Source organism: Pelophylax lessonae (assembly GCF_965119305.1).
Source record: "Pelophylax lessonae genome assembly, chromosome: 12".
Taxonomy (NCBI): Eukaryota; Metazoa; Chordata; class Amphibia; order Anura; family Ranidae; genus Pelophylax; species Pelophylax lessonae.
The window spans coordinates 3,391,746-3,410,686 of NC_138779.1; the positions used below are offsets into that span (position 1 = coordinate 3,391,746).

The following is an 18,941-nucleotide window of genomic DNA, read 5'->3' on the forward strand; positions in this document are numbered from 1 at the left end:
GAGTCCCCTTATATATGAGAGCCCCCCATCACACCAGTGTCCCCATATATATGAGAGCCCCCCATCACATCAGTGTCCCCCTTTATATGTGAGCCCCCCCATCACATCAGTTTCCCCATATATATGAAAGCCCCCCTCATCACTTCAGTGTCCCCCTTTATATGTGAGCCCCCCATCACATCAGTGTCCCCCTTTATATGAGAGCCCCCCATCACTTCAGTGTCCCCCTATATATGAGAGCCCCCCATCACATCAGTGTCCCCATATATATGAGAGCCCCTCATCACATCAGTGTCCCCCTTTATATGAGAGCCCCCTATTACTTCAGTGTCCCCCTATATGTGAGAGCCCCCCATCACATCAGAGAATCACAATGAGAAAGGTCCAACGCCAAAGAGTCCCCCCCCCCCCCCCAGATTAGAGTCCTTTCGCTCTCGTGGCACCTGAGGGGTACCCAAATGGCACACTGGGATGCCGCGGCACCCTGGTTGAGAAACACTGCAGTAGACTGCAACAAACACACGACAGAGGCTTTACACCTCTCCAACTCTACTAAAGGGGCTTCTTTTGGGGGGATTCCAACTCTATTCTTGTCCCGGTGACACCTTGTGCGTCAGAGTATGACAGGGAGTCACCAGCAGTAAAAGCTCAGCAGAGGTTCTAACCCAAGAAGGATCATGTTTTGTCTGGATCTGGGCTTCACCAACAATTAATCTCCATCATTGTGGGAACGTCATCCTTCAGATCAGTCCGAACCTTCAGAGGGATTTCCTCGTTTCTTCATAGATGACCTTCACGCAGAACGTCTCCTCGTTTTTATCTTCGTGGTCATTGATAAATATGAGAATTTCTTCCAATCCGCCGCTGTCGCTGGGTGCAAAGCGAAGTCCGATGGTGTAGGTTTCCCCCGCCCCCACCTGAAAGAAAAATTCATCCAATCAATGAATAAAAAACCTTTCCAGGAAATAATATTGGCTATTGTATCCATTCTATCTCCTGGCCCTGGGGTTATACTGCTGACCCCCGCCCCCCCTCCTGGCCCTGGGGTTATACCGCTGACCTCGCCCACCCCTCCTGGCCCCGGGGTTATACCGTCCGTTACCTCCCCTCCTGGCCCTGGGGTTATACCGCTGACCCCGCCCACCCTCCTAGCCCCGGGGTTATACCGCCCGTTAACCCCCCTCCTGGCCCTGGGGTTATACCGCTGACCCCGCCCACCCCTCCTGGCCCCGGGGTTATATCGTCCGTTACCCCCCCTCCTGGCCCTGGGGTTAAACCGCTGACCCCACCCTCTCCTGGCCCTGGGGTTATACCGTTCTGTTACCCCCCTCTCCTGGCCCTGGGGTTATACCGCTGATCACCCCCCCCCTCCTGGCCCCGGGATTATACCGTCCGTTACCCCTCTCCTGGCCCTGGGGTTATACCGCTGACCCCGCCCCCTCCTGGCCCTGGGGTTATACCATCCGTTACCCCCCCCCCACTCCTGGCGCTGGGGTTATACCATCTGTCACCTCACCCCCCCCCCCCATGACAGTGCCCGAAACATGACAGCCAAGAGAGATGCATATGAAATACACTCTGTAGTGTGAGAACTGACACTTCCTGTTCAGAAACTACATATCCCACAATCCCCGGGCCTCTCAGTCTAGTGCTCTGCAGGGGAGAGCTACACAGTAATTAGATCTGACACAGATAGGCAGAGCAAGTGGTCAATAACATTCATTGTAATAGGACTTGTGTAGTGATTATATATGCTATGTTTTTTTTTTTGTATTTGCTATTTTTTTCCCCATGAAAGTTGCCCTTTATGTAAGACTCTGCAGCAATAACCCCCCCCCCCCCCCGAATATAAATATATTTCACATTTCAGTTAATGGGGGCTCCATCAGTCCTGAGTCCCGGCATTATCCTAACTAATGAGGGTTATTATCGTGGCTCCCGGTGATTTGCCCCCGATAACGAATGATTCCGGTCTTCCGGAGATCAGCGATCCCTCCCGGCTGCAGAATCCGGATTTATATATAGAGAGGAGGAGGAGCCTGGAGATTGCGGCCGTGCGGCTCTCTAATAAGGGTCTGTGAATGATGGAGCAGACACGCGCAGGCTCTTGATTTAAGAACTTTCAGAGCGGCTTCCTATGAACTTTCATTAGCTCACGCGTGCGTACGCAGAACTCGCCGTGTACAAGTGTCGGAGCAAAAAATGGGTGGCCTGCCGCACCGCACAATTAGAACGGCCTAATGAAGTCGTGTAGATGGAGGATGGAGGAAGAAGGCGCAGCGTACAGGACGTTAGTCATGTCGGAGCGGGGGGACCGTGCGTCTTCTGCTGCGTCAGTGAGGACTTATTAACCACTTCTGGACTGGAAGGTGGACTCTATTTACTATTTAGATGACTTCTGAAGGCAATTGGTTCCATTTGATTTTAGTTAGGGGTAGCAAAGTAAAGGGGGGTGAATACATATGCCCCCCCCCCCCACACATACTTTTAACAGATTTATTTGTATAATTTATCATTCTCCTTCCACTTCACAATTATGGCCACTTTGTGTCGGTCTATCACATAAAATCCCAATAAAATACATTTACATGTTTGGTTGTAACATGAGAAAATGAGGAAGATGTCAAGGGGTGTGAATAGTTTATCAAGGTGCTGTATATATATATATATATATATATATATATATATATACACAGAGGGCCTGATTCATAGTACGGCGAATTGGCGTTTCGGCGTGATTTTGCGAAGCGGCGATTATTTAAGTCTGAAATTGGCATTCAAAGAACGGCGGGCGGAAAATAGCGCCTAGTGTGAGATTCATTAAGATGCAATATGGTCAGAGCGCGACTTAAAACCACGCCAGCTAAAAGCTCGACTAAAGTTTAGCCAAATTTTCCCCTGTACCCCCAAAAATCCCAAATCACTGTGGAAGGTGTGGAAGTCAATTTGGAGATGACTTGCGTTTAAAAAATCTCAAAAACTGACTTAGAAAGAGAGATATCTGCGAAAGTGTGGAAAGGTTAAACAGCTCCTCCAGCCGCGAGCTGCGAACTCGCGAATGTGCGCATGCGCAACGTCAAATTGGCTCAAAAAATTTCGCCAGCGCGATTTTGGGTCAATTTTTTTTTGAATACCGCTTGCAAATCCGCTGTCTCGCCCATAGAAAATGGCAAAAACCGGCGGAATTGGAAAAACATGCACACTTCCAACAAGGGATCCTTTAGTAAACACCATCACATTCCATACACCTTTCCTGCTAACTCCGAAATCATAGCAGTCAAATCTACAGTGTTTATATAGAACCTCCACATTCTCTGAAAAAACCCACAAAATATTACATTGGGGAATTGGTCGTCAGATAGAAAAAAAATAGATGTAAAACATATTTCAAAGAAAGATTATTAGCATTTCACACATATCAAGGAAATGTCACAATTTTGACAATATTTTATGTGTTTCCAAAGAATGTTTTTAGAAATATATTGCAAATACTACCTTTTCTTCCATATGGGTATGGCCAAGTGTTACCATTTTACTACACATTTAACTGAAGGTATATATATATATATCCCTTATACTTGGCTAATTAGCAAAGTATGCCCAACAAACAAATAGAGCTTTAGCTCACAATATTGCTACATATTGACTTTATGGGGCATCTTTTGTATTTTGTTCATGTCTTTGGATTAAAAGTTTGCTGATACACATGCCTTTTTCAAACATGAACAAAATTAATGATGTCAACATTTGGAGGATTGGAGATATCCAAGTGTTGCCCATACAGAGGGCACCTTCCGGATTCGAACTTACAAACCTACAGCAGGAAGGCAGACTCCCTAATCATTGTGCTATTTCTCAGTGAGCGTTGGGTGTTTTCCTCATGCCGTCAAAATGCTCACATGGGAACAGGGGCCATTGAACTGAATAGGATTGGATTTTTTGCCTGTTTTGGGAGCTGATCCTTGAGCTGGACAAATCCCCCTCAAACGCCCCCAAACGGGCTACGTTCACATGTACGTGTTTGTGGTCTGTTTTTGGGGCTTTTGTAGGTGATTTCATATAACAATGCCTGCCCAAAAAATGCATGTCAAAACGCCTGGGAAAACGCCAGCCAAAATGCACATAAGAACGCCTGATATAATTGCCACGCCAAATTTAGGGATGTTCATGAGTGATGAGTCAGATTGTTGGCTTACATATCTGGTCAATCGTCACAATCTCACTTCTCAAATCCCAAAAGGTGTGTTTCAATTGTTTCCCTAAATATATATTTCTCTCTCTCTCACGTAATTGTATATATATGTATGTATTCCTGTATCTAAACATTCTAAATAATGACTAGCAAACTTCAAGAGAGAATTTTTTCAATTCACATATACTATACACACCTACATACATTTCTATTCCTCATTTCTATTTCCCTTGTTTTGGCAACTGAGCATGCTCCAAAACACACAGGATACACACAGTTAATTTTTGGACTGGGCGTTACCATTCTGGGTGTGTTTGCTTGGATTATATATAGCTCACTCAGACATCAGGAAAGATTTGACCTACGAAGAGGTCCAATATATTTGTGTGTCACATGTTTTATGGGTAACATTTTTGGCCCTTTGTTATTTATGGAGGTGAGATTTGGCTGTGTTGTGTGTTGACTCTCTGTAAGTATTTATTGCTGTTAACATAATTCTGTCAATCTGCACATGCATCTGTTGATTATGGGCTCTTTGTCGATGTATATGGTCTAAATGTTGTACAAAGGTTGTTTTGGTTTGAAAAATACAAATGTAATAAACAGCATGTTTCCAATTTTTTTTTGAAAATGTCTTCATGTGTCTAAATAAAGTTTTCTGGTGTCCACAAATGTATGTATTTGTATTTCTTTTTCTAAGTTAAATCTGCTTAATGGTTGTGTATGTTCACTATTCGCGAATTCGCGAATATACAAAACCGCGTTCTCACATTTATACATGAAACCGGAAACGAAACTTTTGCTGCGTGCACACGTTTCCGGAAATTGTCCAGGCCCTGTCGTAAGTGTGCATCATGGCTCCTGCACTGTTTACAGACGAAATCGTGGCATTTGTGTGTAAGGTAAGGAGGGGGTGTGAGTGTGCAGGGTGCGGGATGGGGGATGGGGGGTGGGGGATGGTGGCAGGGTGGGTCGCTTATCTAGCGGGTGTGCAAGAAACTTTTGGTCTGCTGATCTGCGCATGCACTTTCTGCCTATTAGACGTGATCTAGAAGCTTCCTGTTATAGAAACTTCCTAGATGTGAACCTGTTCCCTATATATATATATATATATATATGTATGTGTGTATATATATATATGTGTATATATATATATATATATATATATATATATATATATATATATATGTGTATATATATATATATATATTATATGTATATATATATATTATATGTATATATATATTATATGTATATATATATTATATGTATATATATATTATATGTGTATATATATATATTATATGTGTATATATATATATTATATGTGTATATATATATATTATATGTGTATATATATATATTATATGTGTATATATATATATTATATGTGTATATATATATATTATATGTGTATATATATATATTATATGTGTATATATATATATTATATGTGTATATATATATATTATATGTGTATATATATATATTATATGTGTATATATATATATTATATGTGTATATATATATATTATATGTGTATATATATATATTATATGTGTATATATATATATTATATGTATATATATATATATATTATATGTATATATATATATATATTATATGTATATATATATATATTATATGTATATATATATATATTATATGTATATATATATATATATTATATGTATATATATATATATATTATATGTATATATATATATATATTATATGTATATATATATATATTATATGTATATATATATATATTATATGTATATATATATATATTATATGTATATATATATATATTATATGTATATATATATATATTATATGTATATATATATATATTATATGTATATATATATATATTATATGTATATATATATATATTATATGTATATATATATATATTATATGTATATATATATATATTATATGTATATATATATATATTATATGTATATATATATATATATATTATATGTATATATATATATATATATTATATGTATATATATATATATATATTATATGTATATATATATATATTATATGTATATATATATATATATATTATATGTATATATATATATATTATATGTATATATATATAGATGTATGTATGTGTATCTAAAAAATATATATATTAGATACATTATAGAATATGTTATATACCATATATTAGTGTATATAATAGGGAACAGGTTCACATCTCTGAACTTTCTATATAGATATAGATAGGCATACCCTGCTTTAAGTACACTCACTTTATATACAATCGTGAGTAAGGACACAGCTTGTTCAGCTTGCCATGACACTGCTCACAAACCATAAGTGACAGGGATAACAAACTTAGGGAGCAACGACAGGGTACCCAGGTACCCAGGACTACACCATATCCATTTTGTGGCTGGCCAGCTTGCCTAGGTAATCTATCATGTCATAGTCCTGGATCCCCTTAACATGCTCCCACATGGTTTGGGAGTAAGGCTATGTCAATGTGGCCAAAATTTACAATGGAGCTGGTGTATTTTCATGCATCGAGAAAAGAAAAAAGGGATTGCTTCACTTTAAGTACATTTTCAGTTTCCATACATGCCCTGGTCCCATTGTGTACTTAAAGTGGGCTATGCCTGTATATAGATAGATTTGATTCGTTTCAACTTTTACACAAAATGAAACCCAATTATCTGTGACAGATTGCTCTGACGCTTTGGAATCTATCTAGATAAAGACAAATGTATTGACCCTTTTCATATATGCAAGATTAGAAACATTATATTCCCTAAATGCATAATGCAAAAAATTATTGCCTTACATACATCCATACACACTGCAAGCTCGGCCCCGTTTGTCTTGTCTGACACTCTTACCATCATAAGCTGGATCTGCACACAGCAGCTAATTGGTTCACCTGAGATGGAATCAGTGATCACAAAAATCTGGAATGGTCATGTCTTCAAAGGATTGCCTTGAACAAATCACCTCTAAAAGAAACACATGAGTGTATAATCACTTGTCTCAATGGATCACATTCCCAACAGACCCATCTCACACTGCCATATGATAATGAATGGGGGTGTCCATTGCAAGTTAAATACACCCCCAGATCCCATTGCTTTGTTAATTGACAGATCTAACTGGAATATGATGGCACTGCTGTGAACCACTATGCCATCAAATTCTGCTGGTGACCTTTAAAAAGGATTATGTGTGATTGTGTGGATAATTATGCCACCTTAAATTTGCATCTCCCACATACCATGTGCAACTCTTGCAGGAATTGTGAATCAAGGATAATTCAGCACAGCTTAATGAACAGACACATTGAGGAGTGTAGGAACACACCGTCAGATTACCCGATCACACTATGGGGTTTTAACTCCTCCATAATTTTGCCACTTTGGAAACCAAGTGCTTACTTTATGTATACTTTTTAGACGGAACTACAATTTCTAGTAGGGTGATATCATTGCATGAGATTTTCCCTCACTTCCTGTCTTAGTGTCACCAAGACAGGAAGTGAGGGGAATATCACTGTGGGGAAATAGCTTGCAATTGTTGCCTTATAATGTCCATAGTATATATAAAAGGAAAGAATTGCTGGCTGTATCCCCACGGGAGATTCCCTCACTTCCTGTCCTGGTGACACCAAGACAGGAAGTGAAGGGAAATCTCCTGCAATGATATAACACTGTTACATGTTCTAGTTATGTAGCAAACTTAAGAATATACAAAGCAAACATCTTTTTTTTTCCATTTTGGCAAAATCATGGATTCATTAAAAAAATATCTTTGTTTGTCCCGTGGCTTGCAGGAAAAACATTTTGCCTTGATTCCACCATCAACACAGACAGGGGAAACCCTCCTGCGGAGCCATTGTGTTCTCCTGGTGCTGCCCCTGCCAGGAAAACACAGTGATTATTGCTAGTGGCTACAAGAGATGCTAGCGATAAGTGTGTGTAAAATCTGACAGACTGGTTGTACGTTGTCCTCCAGGTGATCGACCAATCAACTTGGGTACCTTCAGCCTGGCCATACACAGTTTAAATCTGCATCTCAAATGAAGCAATCCCATTTACATATAACACTCCATAAAGGAGAATTGAGGGGCTTATCAGGTCTGCGTCAAAAATTAACAGCCACACCCAATCAGACAGCTCGTGTTAAAAGGGACCTGAAAAGCAATCTGCATGGCTTGCTTTTCCAAGCATTGGCTAGTTTAGTGAGCCTGGACTAATAACAGTCACTGTAATGCTACCCATACTGCTGTCCTTTTAACATGGTGACAAAAGTTGATACCTATGCTACATGTGTGTAAAGTTACTTGCACCCTGCTAAATGGACAGCAATAAGGTTGTAAATACAGTGACTGCCTGTCCCCCCTGATGGCGGCCCTGGGTGTGTCATGAAAGGCCAATTGAGAAAATGGCTATATCATGTAGAGGAAATCACCAGTGTGGGGCAACCTATGTCATGGAGGTAGATTTGGACATCGATGTATATGTATCACCAGAAATGGAATTCTTTGTTCTACAATATCTCAAAGACGACCTAGCATGTTATTTGAAGACTGTACTATTTTGGACATACTTGGACTCAAACATACACTGCTCTTTCCACAGCTCCTCCTCCTCTGGGGGTATGATAAAGTTTATACGCATCTTCACCAAAAGCACAAGATGATGTGTCGTCTCCGGATGAGGCTGCAGCGGAGATTTCAGTTTCTGCCTGAGATAGTGGATCTGCAGCGGGCCTGGAGTGATGCCAAAAGGCGCTCACCCAGGCTCCTGCTAAAGGCTGTGGAGCAAATCTCCGGTAAGTAAAAATATACATTACATGTGACCAGATAGGTTACAATTTTTTGGGTAGGTGGACATGTGTTTAGCTATGCAACAACACTAATACCAACACCCCCCCCCCCCTCCCTCTCGCTCCTACCTTTCCTACCTCCATCAAGTGTCTCTTCACAACCTTTAATACTACTATGTACATTCGTATTTTTTATGTTTTTTTTTTTCTTCTGCTTCTAGCCAAAGCGGACGGACGGCACCCTCTTGTGCTTTTGGTGAAGAAGGGGAGGAGGAGGACGGCCACACTCCAATATGCAGTCAGAGGCAGCGAGCCATTTGAGCAGCTGAAAATTGTGGATCGTAAGTAGAAAATAAAAATGTTAGAAATTTCTAATCTCTAATCACATTTTACAGAGCCCCCTTTACATCGGAGTCTCCAGACTTACTACACTGTAAGAGGGAAGTGTGAAGACTCTGATATAAGGAGAGTTTGGGAACCATTATTTGAGGGGGGAAGCTGGGGACTCTGGTGTAAAAGGGAACTCTGTGTTCCCCAAAGCTCCCCCATACATCTGAGCTTACAGAGACCCTCTTACACTTCCCTTCCTCAGTCCACCACAGTCAAGGGCACAACAAGTCCCACTGCAGAAGGCTACCTGCTTGGACTTGTAATCCTCTCTGTAGGGGAATGAGGAAATACTGCCTGCTATGCTAAGACTTGTAGTGCCCTCTGTTAGGGACTAAGGATTCCTCAGTCCTCAACATTCTAGGGCACTATAAGTCTCAGCATAGTGGGCTGTCATACCTCAGTCCCTCACAGCTCGGGTCAAAAACAACACAGTTAAACATCTAAAGGACAACTCCAAACAAAACTACCAATAATGGACAGAGTCCATATGCTCTATAATGTCAAAGACCCGCTACCACTCACCTTCCACCTCTGGTGCTGTCATTGTGTAGGGCAAAGGGCTCCATCTACACCATGTTTGGCTTTCATGTCAGATAGGCAGGACTTGCTCAGCTCCACTCTCTTCCTTGGCAATTGACTCTGGCGTCATTGTGGATCTTTCCTCCTCTAGAAAACCCCCAGGGGCCCTCTCCTTGTCCCCCAGCCACCCAGGGCCTTCTTCTCCTCCTCCTCCACCAACCATTTTCAGACTCTTCCAACTTCCCTGGGGCTACTCAACCACTTTGCATAGTGGACACAACAAATCTATGACCAGCCTGCAAAATATCAAGTCTGGGCCTGGTTACCTGTATGTTCCGGGTCCAGGGCGGAGCTCTCCTCCCAGAGCAACAACTGATGATAGCAGAGTGAGTTGACCGGCCAGTCACTTCCTACTGGTGCAGGTACACACCTACCGATTCCTCCACATCTTAGGATAACATGATCAGACGGCCAATCCCCAGGCAGAGAAGGAGGAGTAAGTGTCAGCGGACAACAGACACCTGGCAGACGCAGTGAAGGGACTGCAGCACACTGCTGCAACTTTTTGATCCGAGGATTGAAAGCAATCTTTTACTTGGGAGATTTCCCTGACTGCGCCCTTCGAAATGTTGGTGCTCCGCCACTGGCCGCAAGGCCCCTGTAGGTGCGAGGCCTTAGGCGCCCGCTTAATTTGCATGGTGCCCTCCTGTTTTAAAACATGGTCAATGCATCTCATTGGTGTAAGTGCACTTCTATGTTCTGAATTGTAGGGGCATTGAGTATGGTGCTAGCATGATGAGAGGTTACTGCCTATTTGTGTCCATAAATAATATATAATGTTTTTCTTTTATTTTAGAAACCAGTGATCAGGATGTTGCGGCTCAGCCTTCTCAGGCCCCCTGTAAGTAATGTGGATGTGCTGGTGTGTTGTGTATTAGGTCGAACTTGGAGGAATGATTGTTTGTTTTGTTTTCTTTTGTGGTTGATGTAACTTCAGCAAGAGAGGAGCCTCAGGCAGGGCCGAGTCGCCTGGATCCGGGCCAGGAACAAACTGTTGGCCAAGAAGAGGCCAATTGGTCCGACTCGGATGAGGACCTGGGCTCTCCTCAAAGGGGAAGTAAGTATTCTACATGTGTTTGTGTGTTCAATGTGTCCTGGTAAATATAAGGGCTGTAATATATATATTTTGACATTGGGGTTTTGTAGCAGCTGACATTGAGGATGTTTGTTGTGGAGGACTGGGGAAGAGGGGCCACTGCTTACCCAGTCCACTGTAACTACTACCTTCAATGTTTCCAGACTACTTTCTGTGTGCCTTTATCAAATAGCTTTTGTTCAAGGATTGTATTTGTGTCTTTGTGTTTCTAGGAGATACAACGCCATCCCCCCATGAAGGGACACCATCCCCCCATGTAGGGTCTCCCCCATCCTCCCCCACTCCAGGCTCCCCTGAACTAGTCTGTAAGTACCTAAAATTAGATTCTCACATGAATTGTGTGTGCTAGGATGATGTGTATCTAGGATAATCTAAGTTGGAGTCAAAGCAAGTGTAGTTTTGCTATATGTGACAGGAAGGTTGGTCATGAAACACTCTTGCTTAACCTTCATGTTTGAAAGGTGGTTTTGGGGAGCTTTACAGGACATGTTATCTTTTGTAAGTTATCTCAAGCCACCCTATTCTAAATTGGTGTTAGTTTCTCTACATTGGAAATGGTGTGCTTTGTACTTGTAAATTTTTAGGGGACATTGTAATTTAATCATGTCCTGATTTAGTCAACACTGAAAATGTGTGTTTGTCAATCTTTCATAAATACTCTTCCTCGGTAATGTACCACATTCCAGTTCACAATTTGTGTTCTTTTTGTGCAGTTTCTCCAGAGCCAGCCACGCCATCCACTTCAGGGGCCCCAAAAAAACCTGATGATGGTAAGTTGTGTGCTTTTCCAGTAATGTGTCTACTTAGTAAGTGGAGAAATGCTAACTGTGTATGTCCCCGCTCAGGCTTCAAGTTGTTCTAAAGGCAGCGGGTTCTTTATGTGAATGCATTCTATGCATTAGTATTCCAAGTGATAGGTGTGCATATTCCCCCTAAGACTTACTGGGACCATTTTTTACGGTCCAAATTTTTGCACTAATACTTGTCTGGAACAGACTCCCCCTCCTCCTTAACTGAGGTGACAGCATGCCAATATTGCCTCCTGATGCTGTCACTCCTAATCATTGAGACCATTGGAAGGGAGGGGGGCAAGGCTGGCTCACAGCCTAGTGCCTGAACAGGCACAGGGTGCTTGGCTTCATCTCATGTGCCTCCATAGCAAGCTGCCTGCTGTGGGGTCAAACAACAGGAGGGAGGTGCCTAGAGGTGTGTACAGGGGCCATGTAAAAAGGAGGATTGTTATTTCTCTTGTCCCCAAAAACCTAGAGAGTGTAAGTCTAACCTGATTAGTTTTCCGCAGCCCTCCCAAAATGATATGTTTCCAACACTTAGAACAGGCAGGGCTGAGGCACCAAAAACATCAGAAAAACACAATCAGCACAAAAGCAGGGAGTACGTATCCTTAACGCTACAAGCTTCACCCAGAAGAATGACGCTTGCACTGTACAAATCTGCATCACCACCATATCAATGTCTAAATAAAACTTTCAGGGAAATGTGGAGGGGTAATGAGTGGGTGTTAGAGCGTTTTCATGACTGCGTAACCTACAGTTAGCGTGAGTCCATTTGTTGATAAACTTTTTCTTCTCTCTTAACACAGCTGGGATGGCGGAAAGGAGATCAGGGGAGCAGACACATCTGCTCCGTCCAGAACTGGCCCTCAAAATTCCTAAGGGTGAGTCTCTACTATGTGTCAGGTTCAATCTATAGACAGTAAGAGTGAGAGAGAACGCTCCACAGATTCCAATGGTGATAGAGATAAATGTGTGCACATGTATCGTGTTGACCAATTGAACCCAAAACACCTTACATTCTTCAAAATGATTGCTTGTGTTTACATGCAGAAAAGCATTTTACTTAGCTTTGGTGGAACTGCTACTAACATTCCAAGCCATCTTATGTAACCTTTTGAACAATTTGCTGTGAAAGTTTGAGTTTAAGGTTTACAACAGCAATTTAGCATATTTGCTTCAGAGTGTTGATAAAAGCCAACCAATAGACTCCTAAGCATATTTGTTGAGGCACATTAATTACAATCCTTGTTTGGATCATTTTGCCTAAAACTAATTGTCATGTTTTTTTCTACCCAGGGCACACCCACCTCACCTACGAGGTCCTCCTGGATTATATGAGGTGGTGCGGAGACCGAATTCTATATTTGGAACACCTTTGTGGCGTGGATCCAGACCCTAAGGAGCCATTCGTTAGGAATGTCACACCTTTAAAAAGATCCTAGTATTTTTTTTTTGTGGTTTGTTTACTTATGTTGCACGTTGCAACACAAAGAAATGTCACATTTGTAATTGTTGCCCATTATAAACAAAAATCTAACAAAAAAATCAAAAACAGTTTAAAAAAACCCTTTTTTTGGGACCCAAAAAAAAAAAAAAACAAAAAAAGCCTTGTTTTTGGCAACCAAAAAAAATATAAAAATTTATAAAAAACCCTTTTTTTGGGGACCCAAAAAAAAAAAAAAAAAACAAAAAAAGCCTTGTTTTTGGCAACCAAAAAAAATATAAAAATTTATAAAAAACCCTTTTTTTGGGGACCCAAAAAAAAAAAAAAACAAAAAAAGCCTTGTTTTTGGCAACCAAAAAAAATATAAAAATTTATAAAAAACCCTTTTTTTGGGGACCCAAAAAAAAAAAAAAAAAAAAGCCTTGTTTTTGGCAACCAAAAAAAATATAAAAATTTATAAAAAACCCTTTTTTTGGGGACCCAAAAAAAAAAAAAAACAAAAAAAGCCTTGTTTTTGGCAACCAAAAAAAATATAAAAATTTATAAAAAACCCTTTTTTTGGGAACCAAAAAAACCAAAAAAAAAAAAAAAAAGCCTTGTTTTTGGCAACCAAAAAAAAAATGTTTACAAAAAAGCCTTGTTGTTTTTATGGCAACGGACAAAACCAAAAATGTTTACAAAAAAGCCTTGTTGTTTTTGGTAACAAACTAAACCAAAAATGTTTACAAAAAAGCCTTGTTGTTTTTATGGCAACCGACAAAACCAAAAATGTTTACAAAAAAGCCTTGTTGTTTTTATGGCAACGGACAAAACCAAAAATGTTTACAAAAAAGCCTTGTTGTTTTTATGGCAACCGACAAAACCACAAATGTTTACAAATAAGCCTTGTTGTTTTTATGGCAACGGACAAAACCAAAAATGTTTACAAAAAAGCCTTGTTGTTTTTATGGCAACGGACAAAACCAAAAATGTTTACAAAAAAGCCTTGTTGTTTTTATGGCAACGGACAAAACCACAAATGTTTACAAAAAAGCCTTGTTGTTTTTATGGCAACGGACAAAACCAAAAATGTTTACAAAAAAGCCTTGTTGTTTTTATGGCAACGGACAAAACCACAAATGTTTACAAAAAAGCCTTGTTGTTTTTATGGCAACCGACAAAACCACAAATGTTTACAAAAAAGCCTTGTTGTTTTTATGGCAACCGACAAAACCAAAAATGTTTACAAAAAAGCCTTGTTGTTTTTATGGCAACGGACAAAACCAAAAATGTTTACAAAAAAGCCTTGTTGTTTTTATGGCAACCGACAAAACCACAAATGTTTACAAATAAGCCTTGTTGTTTTTATGGCAACCGACAAAACCAAAAATGTTTACAAAAAAGCCTTGTTGTTTTTATGGCAACGGACAAAACCACAAATGTTTACAAAAAAGCCTTGTTGTTTTTATGGCAACCGACAAAACCACAAATGTTTACAAAAAAGCCTTGTTGTTTTTATGGCAACCGACAAAACCAAAAATGTTTACAAAAAAGCCTTGTTGTTTTTATGGCAACGGACAAAACCACAAATGTTTACAAAAAAGCCTTGTTGTTTTTATGGCAACCGACAAAACCACAAATGTTTACAAAAAAGCCTTGTTGTTTTTATGGCAACCGACAAAACCAAAAATGTTTACAAAAAAGCCTTGTTGTTTTTATGGCAACGGACAAAACCACAAATGTTTACAAAAAAGCCTTGTTGTTTTTATGGCAACCGACAAAACCAAAAATGTTTACAAAAAAGCCTTGTTGTTTTTATGGCAACCGACAAAACCAAAAATGTTTACAAAAAAGCCTTGTTGTTTTTGGTAACAAACTAAACCAAAAATGTTTACAAAAAAGCCTTGTTGTTTTTGGTAACAAACTAAACCAAAAATGTTTACAAAAAAGCCTTGTTGTTTTTGGTAACAAACTAAACCAAAAATGTTTACAAAAAAGCCTTGTTGTTTTTGGTAACAAACTAAACCACAAATGTTTACAAATAAGCCTTGTTGTTTTTATGGCAACCGACAAAACCAAAAATGTTTACAAATAAGCCTTGTTGTTTTTATGGCAACGGAAAAAACCACAAATGTTTACAAAAAAGAATTGTTTTTGTGAAAACCTTCCAAAAAATGATGTCAAAACATAAAAAATGTTTAAAATGTTTATCTAAATTAAATTTAAGTATGTTGCTCTTTGCAACACAAATGTTACATTGGCAATTTAGTTCATTCTATTATATATTGTAATATATTTTTTGTACGCTACAGTTGGTAGACACCCACATGTGTTATTAAAACATTTATTTTATTACCCAAGTTTTCTTTTTGGTGTACACATCGAATGTCTTTTGTGTTGTATTTGTTTACTTGAGTGGTGTGGTCTGTAATTGTTAGTATGTTGGCTTTGGTTTATGTTAGCCTTGAGACTTGTTTTGAAGCTACATTTGAAGGGAGACCTTTTCTTGGGTCGTTATGTGAACATTGAGTTATCTAAATTTACATGAAATCATATGTTTGGAGATCGAGAAGCACGTGTGTATAAATGCCTACATTAACCAGGGCCATTACTTGGCCACCAACACTCCTAAAAAACCAAAGAGCAAACACAAACTAATCATTTTGCATAAAATTTTATTTCATCCCCAAAAAAAGCACTATAAGAAATCATATTGTGCCACCCTCAAATTTAAAAAAAAAATGGCCCCACAAATTGGCCAATGTAACAATCATTAACAAAACCAAAAAAAAAAAAAAAAAAGAAATTAAGTTGGTGGTGGTGGTGGTGACTGAAGCAGTGTGGTGAGCAATGGAAAGGTTCCTGCCATCAAATGGTGGGCCAATAGTCCCATCTGCTCTGGGGTTAGCCTTAGAGTTCTGGTAAAGTGGCCCATTAGAATCAGATCTTGTGTCTGAGGCTGCTGCTGATGCAGGGTGTTGAACCCTGGAAATGTCCCAGACTGAAGATCTTGTGCCAATAGTCCCATCTGCTCTGTGCTCAGCCTAAGAATTTGGGTAACGTGTGCCATTACCATGAGATGGGATCGTTGCTGCTCCAAGGCTATTTGATGCTGCTGGTGGTGCAAGGGTTGTGAAGATGTGTGGGGAGTGGTGGTTGATTGGTTGTTGTGGTCCACGGTGCGGGGGCAAACGACATGTCGCATTGGTGACAAAAAAGAAGAACGGCCTGGGGAGGAGTGAAGTGATAAAGGTGTGGAGGGAATGTAGTCAGGTGGAAGGGGTACTGTGGAACCAGTGCGCATTGAGGTTGTGCAGGAGGATTGCTCATTGAGGGGTGTGGGAGTCCGAACGGAGTGTGAAGTGCTAGGAGTGGCTACAGGAGGAATTGTCCCATCCCCAGCTGCCTGACAAGTGGCCAACACTGGCATTACCCTCCCACTACCACAACCTGCAGTGGCAGGTGAGTGAGATGTTTGGGAGGGCTCTGCCAATGGGGCATCTTCAGATCCAAACAGGCATTGGCGTGTGGCCAGCACCTGAGTGTCAACACTTTGCCGATCCCGTTGATGCTGGTCTGCTAAACTTACCAAGCTGTTACGCATATCCTGTTGAACCTGTAACATATCCTGGTGAACCTGTACCATTGTTGCTACAGATTCCTGTATGAGCCCGAGCAGACGTACTGCCTCAGTAGATTGCTGAGTACGCCTCCTTAACTCATTTTGGACCTGATACTCATCAAGCAGCCTCTCGGCTACATCCAGCATAGATGGACGAAGTTGGGTAGGTGACAATCCCTCTGCATCTAAGGCTACCTGAAAGCAGAAGAAATAGACCAAATCATTATCAAACATCATGACTAAATATTTCAGATTAGTTTGACAACTTAACACCCCAAGCAGAACGTTGAAAAGTTTGATGTGCTTCTAATGAGTACTTGTTCATTGTAAGATTATCCAAGCTAGCAACACTTCTGATAATGGGTACATATTATATTGGTAGGACTAATATGACAAAGGCAAAAAAGATTCAACATGAAGGTGTTCCCAATTAACCCTGGTGTGGTAGGTTGTTTATGCTTTTGGTAAATCTGTTACTACACCAATGACTTTATACATCTACGTATGTTGTCTAAAATCTTGCCATCAATCGGCTAGAGGACAACCCAACCAAACGATACCCATGAATTTGGACCTGGAAAATCAAAGACGGGCCGGACTTTAAAGATCCTGGATGTTTTTGGAACATTAGTGGCACACCAAATTATAACATAATTCCCTGATGTTCAAGATAGAACTCTTGTTGTGCTGGTGCATCGTCAGAATGTCATAGCACTAATTTAACACACACAATGTAAGCCACATCTAGTCCAAAATCAATGCTACCATTGAAATGTTACATGTGCACCTTGTTCCCTTATATCACATACCACAGCACTGGATGCAGAATCGTCGCCAGCTCCTGATCCAACTCCAGCTGCAACGTCAAGAGGGGCCTGATGTTCTTTTAAAAAAAAAAAAAAAAAACATGTTTAGTACATAACCTTAGTCAGTAATGATTATGGCCAGATTGCCCTCCTAGCTTCATGAATGAAGCATTGAGGCCAAACATTCAAAAGTGCTTTCCTGGGCTCATAGGACACTTGCTAAACCCTCCCAAAGGTTAAGAAGGCTTGGTCTGCCTACTAATGACGGCACCCATTAATGCTGTCAACTGTGTTTTGCAGGGTAAACATCTAAAAGGCAACACTCTTTCCTAAGAAAAAACATGTGTGTTAATGGGGTTAATAAGATTCAAAAAAACATTATTTGACTAGACATACCAACACCTTCCTCCAGGCCTAGCTGCACTGGGTGTGTTCCCTGCTGCGGATCTTCTGTAAAGGACATAGCAATATGAGCTATCTTGGCCAAAAAAAAACATCTACATTGTTTGGCACAGTATGATATTGGACCTACCAGGAGGAGGGTCAGCACTGATGTCAACACCTGTGAGTCCGTCTGGTTCGCCAAGCTGCATGGGCTGTGGAGGGGCTGAGATCCGTGCTACAGATGAACAAATTGCAGGTTGGGGAAAACAAAAAAAGGACAATTGGAAGGGCAAGTATCACATTCTCTTAATGTCACACATAGGATAGTAGTTAATCTTTTCCAAACAACTCACACAATTGACATCCAAGATAATATCCTACCTCGGTGCAAAGCATCCGAATCTAAGTCCTCTCTGGGAAAGATGGTATCGGGTCCTATGATGTTCAAGAAAGGTAATTGATAATCCCAGAGAGAACTTCGTGCACGTTCATCCAGCCGACCTTGACGGTCATAAAGACCCTCCGCAGCCCATGCAATTAGCTTCTTCCGAACGGACCCACAGATGTCGTTGACCTTCTTCCGCACACTGTCACGGTGGCGAGGTGCTTCACCCAGTGCATTTACAGCATCCCGGATTTCATCCCACAATCTGTTCTTCTCTGTTACTGAGTAAGACGCGGCCCTGGTCCCATGTATCGCCTGATATCTGGCCATATAGGCGTGGACCAGGGCACAGCACTGATTGTGGGTGAAACGGGGAAGCCGGGTTAATGTGGACAAGCTGACTCTGGTGGACGGACCCGCTCCAGGACTACTGTCAGAAGAGCCAGCTT

At 40.5% G+C, this 18,941-nt stretch overlaps 1 pseudogene across 1 annotated transcript in view; it reads right to left on the reverse strand.

The window, feature by feature from the left end:
• Positions 1-758: 758 nt before the first annotated feature.
• LOC309568380 (nephrocystin-4-like) overlaps positions 759-18,941 on the reverse strand; it is a 47,541-nt pseudogene continuing 29,358 nt past the window's right edge. The window contains exon 4 of the transcript in view: positions 759-917. The product of the transcript in view is annotated as a nephrocystin-4-like (transcript). The remainder of the gene's footprint in view (positions 918-18,941) is intronic.